The sequence below is a fragment of the Oxyura jamaicensis genome, chromosome 7, assembly GCF_011077185.1.
Source record: "Oxyura jamaicensis isolate SHBP4307 breed ruddy duck chromosome 7, BPBGC_Ojam_1.0, whole genome shotgun sequence".
In the NCBI taxonomy this organism is placed as follows: Eukaryota; Metazoa; Chordata; class Aves; order Anseriformes; family Anatidae; genus Oxyura; species Oxyura jamaicensis.
Window position 1 is genome coordinate 23,830,664 of NC_048899.1, and position 15,885 is coordinate 23,846,548.

General features: G+C 47.1%; 1 protein-coding gene across 15 annotated transcripts in view; it reads right to left on the bottom strand.

Annotated features, from left to right (window-relative positions):
• KALRN (kalirin RhoGEF kinase) overlaps positions 1 to 15,885 on the bottom strand; it is a 497,542-nt gene that overhangs the window by 64,592 nt on the left and 417,065 nt on the right. The gene's annotated exons all lie outside the window — the stretch shown is intronic.

A 15,885-nucleotide genomic window follows, 5' to 3' on the forward strand; every position in this document is an offset into this window, starting at 1 on the left:
TCTCCTCCAGAAATACTAGCGGAAAATACAAGCTCACAGCAAAGGTACTGGTTGTGATGAGTTAAAAGAAGTAATGGATGAAGTAAATGCAAACAGCGGTTGGGAAATAAAACACACAGATAAGAACTGCTGGTGTTTGCGATGCTTGGTTCTTTGAACACGGCACAGGGAAATGGCTAAGCAGCTCAGAGACTTTTAACTGCACACTCATGACTATCAGACTTGTGGGAAGCTTTGGCTCACTCAGCTCAAGCAGGAAATGCAGAACATCACTTGCCGCCCCATATAACAGCCTCACGTGATCTGTGTCTCGGTTGGCATTTGACAGCTCTCCAGGGCAGGGAGCAGTTCTGTAAGGAGCCTTCCCTGTGGCACCAGTCAACACACTTGTCATAGAGCAGGTGATGAAATCACTACTACACTCTATCAGCGTCAGCAAGAAAGATGGGATGAGAACTCGAAGTCTTGGAGAGCATCTGCTGCTCGGGAACAGGAGAGCTCTCTGCAGCACCCTGCTAAGCTCTCAGCTTAGGCAAGTGCCTTGACCCAGCTTCCAGCCTTCCTGACAAAGCTAGTCCTGAGGAACTGGGTGATTTTAGTTTCTTGAGGGCCACACAGAGCCCCCCGTGGCTTTTGCAGTGCCTACACCATTGCTTCTTACCAGCAAGTTCCTCATAGTAAGATAATCAAAGTCCAGTTTAGCAGAGACATGGAGAGGTGCACTACATAAACCTCACTTGCTTAGCTCCCCACTGCACTGGTGGCTAACTGCAAGTATCTGCAAAAATGCCAAGCAACATGTTTAATAAGAGATATTATCATTATAAACCTCCTCTTGACAGTTACATCACTGCTGCTGAGCAGTTACTTCTCTTAGCCACATCTTTCAAAACAGCTAGGAAAAAGAATTTTTTATTTGAAAACAACAGCAAGGGCAGACTTGTCTAGCAGCAGAGGCTCTTTGAGTCTGGAAAGACTTTGTTGAGTATGGGTAATCATTTACTGCAGCGTACAATGCCGCATCACTGCTCCCTCAGTAGTTGTTATCTCTGGGACAAGAGGCTGCAGCAAATATTCAGCAAGCAATAATCTTTAGGTGTTTGGAGCCTGCCTTGCTCATGGCTTTTCTCAGACACCCTGCCAGATCAGACTTTACAGCAGCACTTCTCTCAGCAGCTACAGCCCTCCCTAGTCAGCCCAAGATGCTCAGGCCTGAGAAAGCTCTGGGATGCTCCCTTACACGGAGCCAAGGAAGATGCTACTGTCTGCTCGGCACCTGCACCGCGGCAGGAGCTGTGCTCTGCTCTCACCGACTTGAAATCACTCCTGAAACACTCCAAGTGTTTGCCTCCTTTTTGCCTGAAGCTATGAATTTCCTTCTGCTGCCCTCATAAGGATCCCTGTTGATTAATACTTATTCTATTTCCTAAAGAAATCTATTCAGCCTCCACATACTTCAGCTGAGAGACGTGTTTGAGTATCGTGTTGATCCTCAGGGTTCAAACTACAGAAGGTGTAATGAATACCAGACTTGAGGCACTTCAATGGCATTAGCTGTGAATCATCTTTTTACATTGTACTGCTCAGATACATTCAGATCTAAAATACATTTGCATTTCTAATTAAAACAGATTACCATTGGTAATGAAAGAATGTCTTAAATCAGAATCCTTAGGCCATAAAAGCTAATTGCATGATGCTAAAACTGGATTTCAAAAATATACATATTATACCCCCTGCAGGATTAATTAGGCAACATCTCTTCAAAAGAGTTCTCAAAAGTGTATTTATTCAGCATGTGGTTAAATTATACGGGGTTGTGCAACACTCCCCATAGCCTGCCTGGGCGCACGCAGCCGTGGCGGCCGGGGCCTTTGTCTGCAGGGGGGCTCAGCACGGGCAGGGGGGCTCAGGGCTGCCACAAAGCCTGGCTGATGTGAGGGGACACGCGTACCCAAAAGCTGCCTGCACCCCTAACGTGGTTTTAGCCATGGTTAACTCTGGTGCTGCTGAGCAACATCACCTTGGGTATGTGCGCGGTCCGTTTACTACAACATGCAGGCCTATGAAAAGGTCAAAATCAATGGGTAGATAGAAATCTGGAAGCTCGAACTGGTGATTATTTGATGCCCATTTTGTTACCAGTTCCCTCACGTGATCCCAAGAAAGTTTTGCAGCACTCACTGAAAAGCAGCATTTTGTCAGATAGGTTACGATTGTACTGCACGCCTGGGGATGTATGAAGTGTCTGTTCACTAAAGCTGCTTGTGTTTTTTGAAGGAAGGAGGAAAAAAAAAACACACAGCACACCAGGACACATCCTCGCTGATATACTTTGTACCTGTAATTGTCTGCAATCCTAAACTACAAGAAAAAGTGTCCTCAGAGGATTTAGTCATAACTTGGGATGTGTCACTCTGCTCTCCTTGCTCAGTGTTAAATCTCAACATGGAAAAATGCCCAGGAATATATATCAGTGGAGACACCTCCAGGGCCACTAAACGCAGTCCCTTCTGATTCCAGGCAGAGAGTCCATCTCTTTCATAAATATTTAATTCAGAGCTGTCTTGTGCTAGTGAACAAGGGATCCTTGCTCAAAACGGACATATAGAACCTACTTGTGCTTTCCTGTGCACAGGAATGCAACATTTTCACGTTTGATTTTCAGCCTCCCAGTACAGAAGATAAAAACCTCCACCAGTAACCAGCTGCTGGTTCCTCGGGACCACATTTGCTAACAGCTTACCAGCAGGTCTGGCTCCCAGGTTTCACCCCTTTATAGACTTGTCCAGCCTGGTAAATAATTTTGCAGGGACCCAAGATTTCACAACTGTTGAGCTGTACCAGGACTAACACCGGCTGTAGCACGCTGAGCAGCCAAGTGCATCGGGGTGCAACTGTGGCAGTCGGATAGCAACTACCAACCCCTCACGTGACAAGGGATGTATTTTTTCCATTTTCCAAAAGTACTGAGCAACCAGAGCTGCGTGGGGCTTTCTGCAATGCAATACTCTGGATGTTACTTTAGAGAAAAGCCAATGACAAATACATAAACTGAACCATATTTAATGGCTCTCTCCCCATCAAAGAGAAGAAATACCCATAGCTGTTCTATTATTAACTGCTGTAATTCAGTTTGCAGGTTCCATTTCATGTCATTAGGACTTCACTGGTTAAATTTTCATATTTTATCTTAATTATCTGTAAGGAGCCCAGGTGACGTGTGTAACTTCCACGTTCTCAGTCTGACGAGGACAGCCCAGGACAGAGGCTGACGGATCGCGTGGCACGTCCAACTCAACAGGAGAGCTAATGGGATGCACTAGCTACCTTTAATCCCAGGAATGGTTTGTGTTTCAGCATAATCAGCCACATCAAACGTGAACTAAAAGTAAACAGGTTGACTTTTGGTTTGTGGTTTTCTAGTGGCAATGAACATTAGCCAAGGGAGACATTTTTGAGCATAGGTATTTTCTAATATTTTTTTTTACTTGTGCTCAAGTCCTACTTAAAATCTACAGATCGTTTTATTTATTTTCAGAAAACAGCCTGATGTGCATCTGTAGTTATTTTAAAAAGCATTTTTACATCACACTGAACTGTGTGATGCAATATTTGTAATTGAACTGTTCTGCAATAGCAACTGATATGCAGTGACTGAACTGGCAGAGAACTGGGTTTCCCTACAAATTGAAAACCACTTCTACAGATTCCCACTGCATTCACTAACTACCCAACCAATTATTCTCTTTGAAAAGAAATTGCAGCTTTTGCCAAAAAAAATCAAAATGTTTTCATAGAGCGTGTTAACAGAAAAGAATTACACTGAAAAGTAACAGTGCTCGGTTGTGTTTGAGTAGTATGATATTGATGATATTTTTAGACTCAAATGTTTTGAGTTTTTTTTTTTTTTTAACTTCAAAATGATAAATTAGATTTCTTAATACATACAAAAGTTTTAACAAGGTGTATGCTAACGGTTTGGAAAAGCAACAAAATCTTTCTTGGGTCATGTGAAATTGCTGCCCTTTTTCTTTCACTTCAAAATGGATAGATTTTATTTCAGCATCCGTGCATTGAATTCCTAAACAATACATCTGTCTGGCACTTATTTTAAAGGAAAGCAGCATGCTTAGTTACCCCATGTTCCTTGAATTGAGCAGGGAGTTACCCAAGCTATATTTTTCACAATTATCTGTTCTTTTTTCCCTTAGAATAAAATCTCCCCTCTTCAGGCTTTTGACAAGATGAATAAAGCCTTGTGAATTCTTACATGTTTCTTGGTGTGAATGGAAAGTTTAGGAGCTTTGACTGAATAAAAGCAAACCCCATGTTTCTTTAATGCTGGATGAATTTATGAAAGTTGAAAACAATGCAGCAATCTGAATAATAAGTATCCCCCCACGCATCCAGCCCCAGACTAGTAACTGAAAACTGATCTTTATAGAAGTTCTTGCTGACTATTTTACTCATGTGAGTTAAGATCTGAACATTTATTTTCTGTACAACTGCTGTTACATCCTCTATATGACTGCATCTTAAAAGATAAGGCTGCAAGATCCGTCTCGAAAGGGAGACACAAAGCTGGGGGATGAGGCGCTAGCTCATGGCAAGAGAGCTGGAGTTATCTAGTGGTGTGTGTAATTTGCCAAAAAGAAAAATAATGCTTGTATTAGTTGGGTCTTGGAAACTGACAGAAAGTTGGTGGAGCATCCTGAACATTGGCACTGATGCAGCGAACATCAGGTTTATAGGAAGTGGCTGGCAGCTGCTACGTGCGGTGAGCAAAGGAGCCCTGGGCAGCCACCAGCCCTGTGAAATACCCCACACCTCCCACGCTCGTACGGCAGCAACACAGAGCCACTGAAAGGCTGTACCCATGAGCCATGTCTCTACCCCCCAGAAATACTCTCACGAAGAGGTAAGATTTAGCACACTTGTACCGAAGCAGAGCTTGCTGCTCCCCAGCCCACCACAACACCGGATCTCAGATGGCAGCGGCCGTGCTTTCCGTTCCACTGCTCGTGTTCAGCTTATCAGCCTCGTGACTTCCCCTGCCAAAATCCCTGTAGGTCTTGTTGCCACATTCAAGGGAGGACACACAAATGCACACAAATGCTAAGAGGTTCAGACCCGTGAGTCTTCATTTACCCCAAAAGCCTGTGATGGGGCCTGCCAGGTGCACCTTCCGGGCACGCTTAGCTCAGGACACTGTCAGGAGCGTGCAAAGCAGGCACAAGAAAGCAAAACTCTGCAACAACAGAAAGCACAGGTGCTTTGCTAACAGTGTTCACCTTGTCACATTAATTCTGCTTGCTCAGCCAAGCACCATTCTCATCAGCTCTTTCGTCCCTACAATAACTTTCTGCTGCGACCTGCTCCAACTCCTGACTCAGCCTGCGGAGGTGGGAAAATGGAGGACTTGGAAGGGATGTTCCTGTCATGGGCTTACTGGTTTTCTCTTAATAGAACTGGAAGGAGATATTAACAGCGCTCCCAAACCTCACCACAGCCGTTTTCTTGTGAACCTGCCAGGAGAAAGAGCTGAGCCCAACGCCGGCGCCCCCACAAAACCAGCACACTTGATCCTCTTGCCTTTACGGAGATGCAGCTAATGAGCAACAGACTGACTTTACCCACAGAGTAGATTTAGAGAAGGTAACAGTTTCCTCATATTTCTCATTCAGGAAGGACCAGGAAACAAAGCAAGCTTTGGTTGACACCCTTCATTTTACTATTGTTTTCTCCTCTGCCTCAATTTTGACAGAACTGCCTTGGCCACGCATTCCATTGCGCTTTACACAGTGTAACCATGGCTCGGCCTGAAACACTAAATAAAATATGTTCAAATTAGGAAATGTTATGGGCTTGAACGTATTACTGCAGATCACTGTCTTGCTACCACACCACACAGCACTAAGGTACCAGTTCTCTTAGCAAAGCCCCGCAGCTCGCTCTAACACAATGTCAGCACCTTCTATAAAAAGCGCCATCGGATCTCACTTTTTACCTAATGAAGAAAAAACTTTTAACATGCTGTTGACAGCCCTTGTAATTATGCCAGTTTGCCCAACTTCCAGTTAAGGCTCTGTTTCTGACCAGCTCACAAAGATGTACAAGGTGGCTGGCTGAGCTCCCTTCCCTGCACATTAGTCACCACCACGCTTGTCAAGAGAAGCGAACTTTGTTAATCTTACGGTGAAGAGGTTCATCAGACCGAGCCAATAACGAATCAAAGACTCAAAGAAGGACAGCAAGAAGAGAAAAAGAAAGGAAAGAAAGAAGCAGAGGACAGTAACACAAAGAATGCAGAAGGGAGAAAAGCTGTGGATAGGAGATGAGAAGCCGGAGGGACCGGGAATTGAAGAGCCTTGTCAGGAGCTTAGCACAGACACTAAGCCACCCCATCTTTCATTTTTAATGCACTGAGATTAAAGGCCTGACATTCAGATTAGCTTTATTTTGTTCTGGAAAGAAAAGTTGGGATATGACTGGCAGCCTGCTCAGAAGAACAACTGCTCAAGGAGGCAGAGGGACATGTTCTGCACTGAAACCAACAAGCACATCCATCTAAATCAATCTTCCCTGTCTCTGGCTACCCTCAAGTAAAACGTGTTTTATGTCCTCCCCTAAAGTCACCCTGTAGCCACACAATATTACCTAGAAAGGGGTGTAAGATGTTGCGCTGCAAAATTACACTGACAACAGATTATTTTTAACCACAGACACTTTCCTTTGGGATGCTGATGGTGCACTCTTAGCCAAATTCTCAGGTCCAGTAGCTGGGAACATCTTCTTCTTGCTCGAAGAGAAGCAATTCCCGCACCCTGCTAGTACTTCCCATGCTCCTAGTGCCCTGCAGGGCAATGAGAGCCCAGCATGCTGCAGGCAGGGCTAGACCCAAACGAGCTGGACTACTGCAAAGAGATGGCCTCTAAATATGGGTGTAATATAGCACCCAGAATGTAATGTCTAGGTTACATCTGAGTCATAAATTCTTTACAACCCTCATGTGTTAATTACAACCTGGAAGCCAGCTTCCACCTGACGCCAGCCCCGTGCACCCACGGCCATGCTGCAGAGAGCTGTGCTGGAGGGAGTGTGGGGTAACGGCACTGAACCTTGGCCTCAGCTCCCTCATTACAGGGAATGAAGCTTTGACCTTGTGACAGTCAAGGCACGCAGCTGATCCTTTGCTTCAGTAAAGACATTTTGCAAAGCACAAGTCCCTCTGGTTTCCCTGCTTTCCTACATTGTGATTCTTTTAACAGGGCCTCAAACCTGAACCATGCAGGGAAACAAGGAGATGGACTCAGCGTTAAAAGAGAGTAAGTTGTTTTCAATCACTGATCTTGGGCTGTTTTTTAAGGAGAGTTCAATGACTGTCTAGTTATCAGAACACCAACAGAACTTGAAACCTCTTATCAGTATGCTTTCAAAGCCAGTTCTGCAGTGCTGAGAAGCAGCCCATTACTCTAGGTCACTTTACATTTGTGTGTTTAGGAAACACTGCAAAAAGCCTTGCTTGTCCACTCTTGGCTGATTAAGGCCATTGGCCTGAAGGCTGTACAAGCCTACTGCTCCTAACTACCCCTTTTTATGGCTGAGAGCAAGTGACAGACTCTTGCTATGAGGCACTCCTATATTAGGATTCATATCTCTCCATACTGAAAGACAGAGAAGTAGTCCTTATTTAGTTCATGTAGAGGACTATCTGGGTTGGAGCAAAACTGGGAACAGTACTAAGCATCAGTCACTTTCCCTGAATGGATCCCAATAGCTTTCTACACAGGCAATCAGAAACTCACCAAGAGAAACAAGCAAAAAAGCAGGATCAAGGTTGCTACTGCTGCAAATGACAGGATAAAATTTATGCAATAGAGTAGTTTGAGTTATCTGTCAATCTTTCAGAGAAATGACCAATTACACAAGATTTATGTATTTCATGATATATTGGAAACCTAGATTTTGTTTGTTTTGTTTCTTCTACAGTTCTGCATTACTACTGCTGTTTAGGAGCTCAAGCATCCACATCATTTCCAAGCCTCACGGCACAAAACGCACTGACACAGTTTGTACCAACATAATCCCTGTTTGAGGGTGGGCTGCCCACTCAGCTGCTCCATTTTGCTCACCAGAAAGTTCTTATTGGCACAACAAAACCCACTCAGTTGTTTCAAAGATCAAGACAGGTCTGGCATTTGCCACCAGGAAAAAGGAGAAGTGCCTTCCCACGGGTGAAGGGAAGGTTGGTTTATGGGGCAGCAGCAAGAACGACCCCAAAGAGCTTCACATCCATCTTAAGCACAAACAAGTCACCTCTCTCCCTACTGCAAGTCTGAGATCGGGGAGCCCTGGGGAAGAGGCATCTCCCCAAAAGCAAAGCCGATCGCTGACAGTGCACAATACACGAAGCTTCGAGAGTCAGGTTGTCACTTTAAAAGCATCTCCACGCTTAACAGCAGAAGCTGCCAACAATAGCACGCTGATGCTGTAGTCTGGGGCACCCAAATCCCTCATCAAATGTCAGGCTTGGTATCTGCTTATGCTTACGGAGTACTTCCACCATCCGACTGCCTCTGGTTTTCTTTAATAAACGCAGCATAACAGATAGCCTTTTACAACCTTCAGCCTGTTCAAAGTTGACGACCAAGGACGCGAAAGAAATAAAGCAACCAGTATCACAAAACACCTTTTGTTACTAGCTGGGTAAACCAGAACTGCAAACACAGTTAACATTTCAAGAGGAGAGAGAAGAGCCAGCTGCTTCCCTTTCCCCCTTCTGGAGAGGTCTGCAGGCAGGACAGGCGGCGGGGAGATGTTAATCTGTTAGAATCAACATTTTAAAGACCAGAGCCATGCCAGAGAGCTTGAAGCCAGCTCCAAACCTGCTGCGTGGGCCAACACATTAAAGCACAGTCTGTCCTAGAGACTTGACTTTTCACAGTGATTTAATTTTACAACCTTTCTGCTGATTTAATTCTACAAGCCTACCCCGACCACCAGGTTACGTGTCTTTTCTTACAGCCCTTGAAGTCCCCTACTTGCCATGAAACAGCATGTTCTCCCCAGGCTGGAAAAGATCATCTTATGAAGCCATGGCAGACTGAACACCAGCTAGCTCTGGTTTGCTGCTGTCACCATGTAAGTAAGCATGACTCTAGGTCAATAACAGAGGAAACACGGCTTCTGCACTGCAAATGTATGCCTCATGAAATAAGCAAGCCATCCGTCCTCAAGCCATCTTCCTCTGTGGCTGTGCGTATGGATTACCAAAAAACTGCACTGAAAAGCTTTGGTCTTTAAGCAACAGCAACAGCTCAAAACAAAAGAGAAAAACAAGTTTTGTTTGGGACATTTATGCTTGGCCACTCAGAGAGCAGGAAACACTGAAATACCACGGCAACTCCTCCTCAGCAAACTCACACTATCCAGACCAAGTTCAAGAGCCAGCATTACAGCGTAAAGGCTGCAGGCTGGGAAGCCTTCACTCGGTGCATCTCAGCTGTAGCGTGCTTTTCAAAAGCCAGGTTTTTATTTTATTTTCACAAGGCACTCTCGCTGCTGTGGCTTTCCCACATCTCTGCGAGCAGCAATCAGTCTCCGCTCAGTCCGCGTCCCCAGACCTTCCCACATCACCATTCAGAGATTTGTGAACTGCTAGAAACAGATGTTCTCAGAGCATGGCGCTCTACCCGAACCCAAGGAAAACTACCGGCGGGGGGGGGGGGGGGGGGGCGGGGGGGCGTCCCGGTAGTCCCTGGGGGGTCCCGGCCACCGCCTTGCAGCCCAGCGGGGCTGCAGGGCACTGCTCCCGGCTGCCGGCCGCTCCTTCCCTCCGCTCCCCCCCGGGGCAGCCCGGCGGGGATGCTGCCGGGGGGTACCGCCGAGCCCCATCCCCCGAGGGGGCGGCTGGGGGACCCACTCCCCCCCAACCCCTTTTTGCCCACCGACCTTTGCAGGAGCAGCAGCAGCAGCACTTCGCCAAGAGCCATCCTACACCGGAGCGGGCGGGATAGACGCGCCTGCCCGCTTTCATGCTGCCTTCGGGCTGCTCATGGCAAGGAGCCGCCGGCCCGTTTGGAGAAGAAAAAAAAAAAAAAGGGGGGGGGGGGGAGATATTTTTTTAAAAAAAGACCAGGGACCCAGGGACGAGCGGCCGAGCAGCCGCTGTCCCCGCGGAGCCCTGCGCGCACCTCCAGGGGCGGAGCGGGGCCGCCTTATGCAACGGGGCGGCGGCGGGCGGAGCGCGGCCGCGCAGCTCCCGCACCCGCGGGCGGCCGGGGAGGGAGCCAGGGGGGTCCGCGGCCGGCCGGGCCGCGGCCTCCCCCCACCAGGAAAAGCTCCGCGAGTTGGGCAGGGGGCTGGGAACAGCTCCGGCGGCGCGCAGCGGGCGGGAGGCAGCCGAAGGCTGTTGGGAATAAAGAGCTGCCTGGGAGGAAGTTTGCCGGAGCTCTGATGTGCTGCGGGAGGGTTTCCTCCGAGGTTTTCAAAAGACTAAACTTGTGCCGCTGCTGATTTTTTTAAAATTCACTTTTTTTTTTTTTTTTTAATTTTTCCCCCCAAGCACCATTCCTCAGCTCAAGCATCTGACAGCTAAAACCTGTTACAGAAGCACCACCCTGCCCAACTGCTCTGCCAGCCTGCTTTCCGCAGGATACCTGCCTCCAGCACCAAAGCCCTTTTGCTCAGGGTAAGCTAGGTGCAAAACATGGATCAGTCTGAGATCCAAAAGCACTGCCTGCTTTGGAAGGTGTCAGACTGTCACATTAGGGTTTTCCACCTAAAGCATGGAAAACTGGAGGTGCCGAAAATGGCCCAAACCTCGCTGGAGGCAGCTGGTAGGAGAGGTCGGGCAGGATTCCAGAGTGGCAGCATCATAGCTTTTGCACACCTGTATTGAAAGCTGAACAAACCCAACAAACTGCTTCTCCCAGGCATAAATACACGTGGGGAGGGAATAGCTGAGAGCGAAGATGTTGCTGTGCTTTGTGCCTCTGCGTGCCAGGACTTCAGCCTGAACCATCTGGCTGTATCGATGCCATACACCAGGCATCTGGACTAAGGCTTTGGTTTGCTGCCTAACTGCTTTGGAGGAAGCAGCACTTCTGTGGGGCCAAGGAGTAGTTTTGGACAGGAGGCTTGGGCTGTGGCTTCAGCACTGCCTTCACGAACCCTCACAAGGTTGTACCTACATGGTGAGTGACTGCATGTTGCTGCCAGGCAGGATCCTTCGTACCCTCGAGCTGCCCTGGAGAGGCACCTCGCACAGCCCTGTGCCAGCACAGTGGCTGAGACCCTCCCCAAGAGACTGCCTCCACCACAACTACAATAGAAAACCTCCCTGCCTCGCTTCTGCCTGCAGCGTGCAAGTTGCTCTTTGCAGCCTCACTAGAAGCACCGGCAACCTCACAACAAGCCTGCAGCATGCAAAATTTTCCTGCCTTTGAGCACCACGATGCTGTTCAGTACGTAAGGCTGAAGTGAACCTTCACTCCGTCTCCCCTTTGCTGTGTGTTGTGTCTTTCTCTGGCTTGTGGCTTTGCCTATCTGGGAGATGCACGGGAATGTCTCGGGGCACAGGCAGGGCTCCTGCGCCTGCAGCAGGCAGATAATGCATCTCGCTGGGAGCAGCGGCCTCAGCAGCAGCTGGAGAAGGAAGATGGGGATGGGGAACTGACAGGGACATCCCTGCCCTTCTGCCCCTCTGTCTTTCCCCACAGCCTGGGCCAGGTGCGGTCTCTGAGGCAGGAGCAGTCCCTCACATAGGGTCCACGCAGCATCTAGCACACTGGAACCCTGCTCTTGGCGGGTTTTAAAAGCCATCCCAAGAAAAACTTTAAGACTCCTTGTTTAAGAAACTAGGAAATGTTCTAAAAGAAGCATTTTGCTACTGAATTCCCATGCCTCTTGGCAGAGCTGACCACTGCTAGGATGAGCTCTGCAGGAGCTCAGGCTGAGCAGTGCATGGGCACAACATCCCACGGGGGCACAGCATCCCACAAGGGTGCAGCATCCCGTGAGGACACAGCATCCCACGAAGGCAGAGCATCCCAAGAGGGTGCAGCATCCCACGAGGGCACAGCACCCCAATAAATGTGCAGCATCCCACGGAGGCACAGCATCCCATGAGGGTGCAGCATCCCACGGCAGCGCTGAGATTTCCCCAGCTGGCTCCTGCAAAACCCCACGGACCCGGGAGGTTTGAGGGATTCACAGGGACATCTAGTGGTAAACCCTAGCGGCATGGAGAACAAATCCCAGCGTTGCTTGAGGGAGCCAAGATCATTTCTGATTTCCCTCAAGGAACGCTTGAGCCATCAGGCCAAGAACGAGCATCTTAGAGATACGGCGCACGTTCCACCGACGGCACACGGCAATAAAACAGTGCTTAGAGGTGAAGTTTCAGTAAAGTACTGCTTACAGTTGAAGTTTGAGAGTCTCAGGAGGGCTTTAAAGCAAGTTTGTAGCTCTTGTAATTGCAGCTGAACTTTAAAACCTAATTAAGGTGCAATCTCAGCCCTGAAAAACTGTTTGCTTAATTAAAACAGAATTGAAGTCATTATTCTGGGGGGTGGGGAGGAAGCAGGCTTTTTTTTTTTTTTTTTTTTTTTTTTTTTTCTCCCCAAATGTACAATGCTGGGAATACTGTGAAGGCTGTATCTGAAAAGTTACTCTTTTAAGAAAGATACACATATGTATATTCACTGATGAATTACACATGCAATAAATATTTAATAAAGCAAGATATGACCGAAAGACATTTTTAATAATCACACCATTTCAATTAGCTCCCACAGTGCAGAAGAGACATGCTGTGAGCACAGCCTAGCTCAGCTTCGGCACTGGATGAGGACAAATTCTGCCCTGAACACAAGTGGGAACTGTGCTGTCACCTGCATTGGGCCTGCAGCTTCAGACTGGGAGCTCAGCCGTCGGGAGGTAGCAGCATGGCAGAAATCACATTGGAAAAATATTTCTGCACAGTTCACTTGCCCTAGATGAGGGCCGAGGAGGCTTTTGCCTGGGATTAGAAGGGTCCTTAACCTCACTTCCTATGTTCACATTATATTCTTTATGTTATTTTTGGACAGGACGCAATAATGTGTGGCTCTGCGGTCCCCAAATGGCCTCCATGTCCCCTGTCAAGGAAAACATTCCCAGCCTTGCTCTAAACCAGCCCAGCTCTCAGGACTTCTTTGAGGAAACACCTCCCAGCACCACGCTCTAAACCCAGCCGCTGTTATCTGCAGTGCAGTGACCGAGGAAACGCTGGGGTCCTGACGCGCCCCAGCTGAAGCTGAGGCTATTAGCAGTGTGTCTGCACCGCAGGCCAAATGCGCTGCCCTGTGCAACACCAATGATGGAAGGGAAGTCATTTGAGTCAGGATGATGAGGAAATTAGTTCTGTCTGCTCTTAAATACAGCTTCAGAAAATTCCCCAGGCATGAGTTTTTGTATGAAATCCGAGAGAGTCTGCAGAAATGACTTTTGCTGTAGAGAGGAAATAAGTTGTCCCAATACTTTTATGCAGTCCTCTCACGGAAATTTTGGGGTGAAGGTTGGAACACGTCAAAATATACGGTGTACCCAGTGCTCTGTCATACCTGAAGAGGCTGCTTAATTGTCTTAGGTTATAAACTGAAGGACAAACCTGACGGAAACACAGGGCATAATACCTAGCGGATGTAACAGCTTCATCTGGGTCAACAGCAACGTGGAGAAATATGCCTGACCTAGGGTGCCCCAGAGGTCTGTAATGCAGGACAGCAGTGACAACGTTTGTCAATGTAACAGGTGCTGCTTCCTTCCCCCATCACATAAAGATAAATAACATAATGGCCATCAGGAGCATCTGTTCGTTACTTATGCGAGTCAATCCTACATTGTGCTTTGGGGTGCAAAGCGATCTCTGCTGAAAATCCATCCCCACAGGCACCACCATCAGGGAGAGAGATGCATTATGGCTGATTTATTTTTTTAGTCCAATGAAGCTTAAGTATTAGCCACTCGTTTCTTATGAAGGAACAGGGAAACAACTGTCTCACAGAAATAACTCACAGATGGCAAAAGGGAGATGGATTGGCCCAGTTTTCAATATATCACTGAAATATGTGATAAAACTTGCAGAAACAAACAGTGCAAGAACGTGCATGAAATTAAAGCTTAGTTAATAAGGAGAGCTAGGTACCTCCGCAGAGCAACTCAGATGGTGTGGGCAGGACAGTAAACATGGATGTGCCGAGAACCAGAACATGAGAAACACCAAGAGCAAGGACTCAGCAGCATTTCTTTTCTGACTACAGCCTAGTTTCAGCTCATGGAGAAATCAAGAGTTACACAGCAGCTCACAGAGCCCAGGAGACGCTGGGTGACTTGTTTCATTACCAACTCTCCCACTTACTTTCGGGGTGACTTTGGGGAAAAAATGACCATTTCATACCTTGATTTTCCCTGTGTGCAATAAAAGGATATTACCATTTCTTGTTCTCCTCAGAGTGGTCTGAAACAGAGGTTAGACATCCTGCACTGAACAAGAAGAGTTTTTATTGTTTGATGTGTCTTGAAATGAGGGAAGTAAAATATGGCTCTGATGTTATCAGCTGTTAGATTTAGTATTAAAAAAGCTCTTTGATCAATATGCCTTGCCTGCTAATGCTGCTCACAAAACCAGGTAAATCTGAAGGCAGATTGGCAGAGTGAAGCAGTCCTTGCTCAACCAGTACATTTCAGTACATTATTCTTGGCTCTGGCTCCAGCTATTTTCAACGGCACTAAACATTCATTAGATTAAATCAAATGAACCACGTTCTTTAAAAATAGCCAGAGCCCTGTCATGCCAGTTGGAAAAAACAACAACTTTATTGGGTATTAAAACAGATCAAATAAATTAAAAATAAATAAATAAATTGAGTCACATTCCCTCCTGGCGCAAGAGAGCACAACTCCAAGGAGAGGTTTTTGGCTTCTCAATTCGGCACAGTGGTAGGTAAAAAAAGAACATTCTCAACTAGCTAAAACAAACAAATTAAAAAGAAATATAGACAGCCCAGCACAAACTCCACACTGAACTGCAATGTAGGCATATGTTCAGCAAATGTCAGGGTATATCATTCCTTATGCCTCTGCTCCAGACAACAGCATGGGATTGACTGATGACAACTTAGAAGAGTTGCATGGCCAAAGAGCATCCTGGCCAACCAACTCTTCTATAAAGCCTTTAAGGGCACAGCCAGACCTGTCTCCCCTGCCAAATGCTCCAATGTGAGATGGGCCTCACCCTTCTGTTCCACATCACCCACCTCTCCCATGTGTCACAAGCCCCCCACTGACAACATAACTCTCTTTCCTAATTTACAACTCATCCTTTTTCTGCACTTTGTAAGAAGGAAGAACCCAAGACAAGAAGTCCTGTCCTGCTGCCTTCTTCCAACACCTCAGCAGAGGCTCTAGTGCTTTGGCAAGGTAGGCACAGCTTCTGGCAAAGGCCTGCCCTTGGGTCAGCAGCGGGGATTCCCTAGACCTATGAGTTGTACCACCAGAGGAGTCAGCAAAGAGCCTCCCCTCACCAACCAGTTTAATGTAAGAGGCCCACTGGAGATACATACCTCTTTATCATAGAATCATTAAGGTTGGAAAAGACCTCCAAGATCATCTGGTCCAACCATTCCCCTACTACCAATGTCACCCACTAAAGCACGTCCCTAAGCACCAGGTCCAACCTTTCCTTGAACAACCTCAGGGACGTTGATGTTAGTACCAGGTTACTTGGTTTCTGGAGCACTACACTAGATGGTGGACATATCCTGAACAAGCTCCTGGACAGAATTAAAAAAAAAAAAGAAAATAATAAAACCTTCAGAAAAAAAAAAAAGACTGAAATAA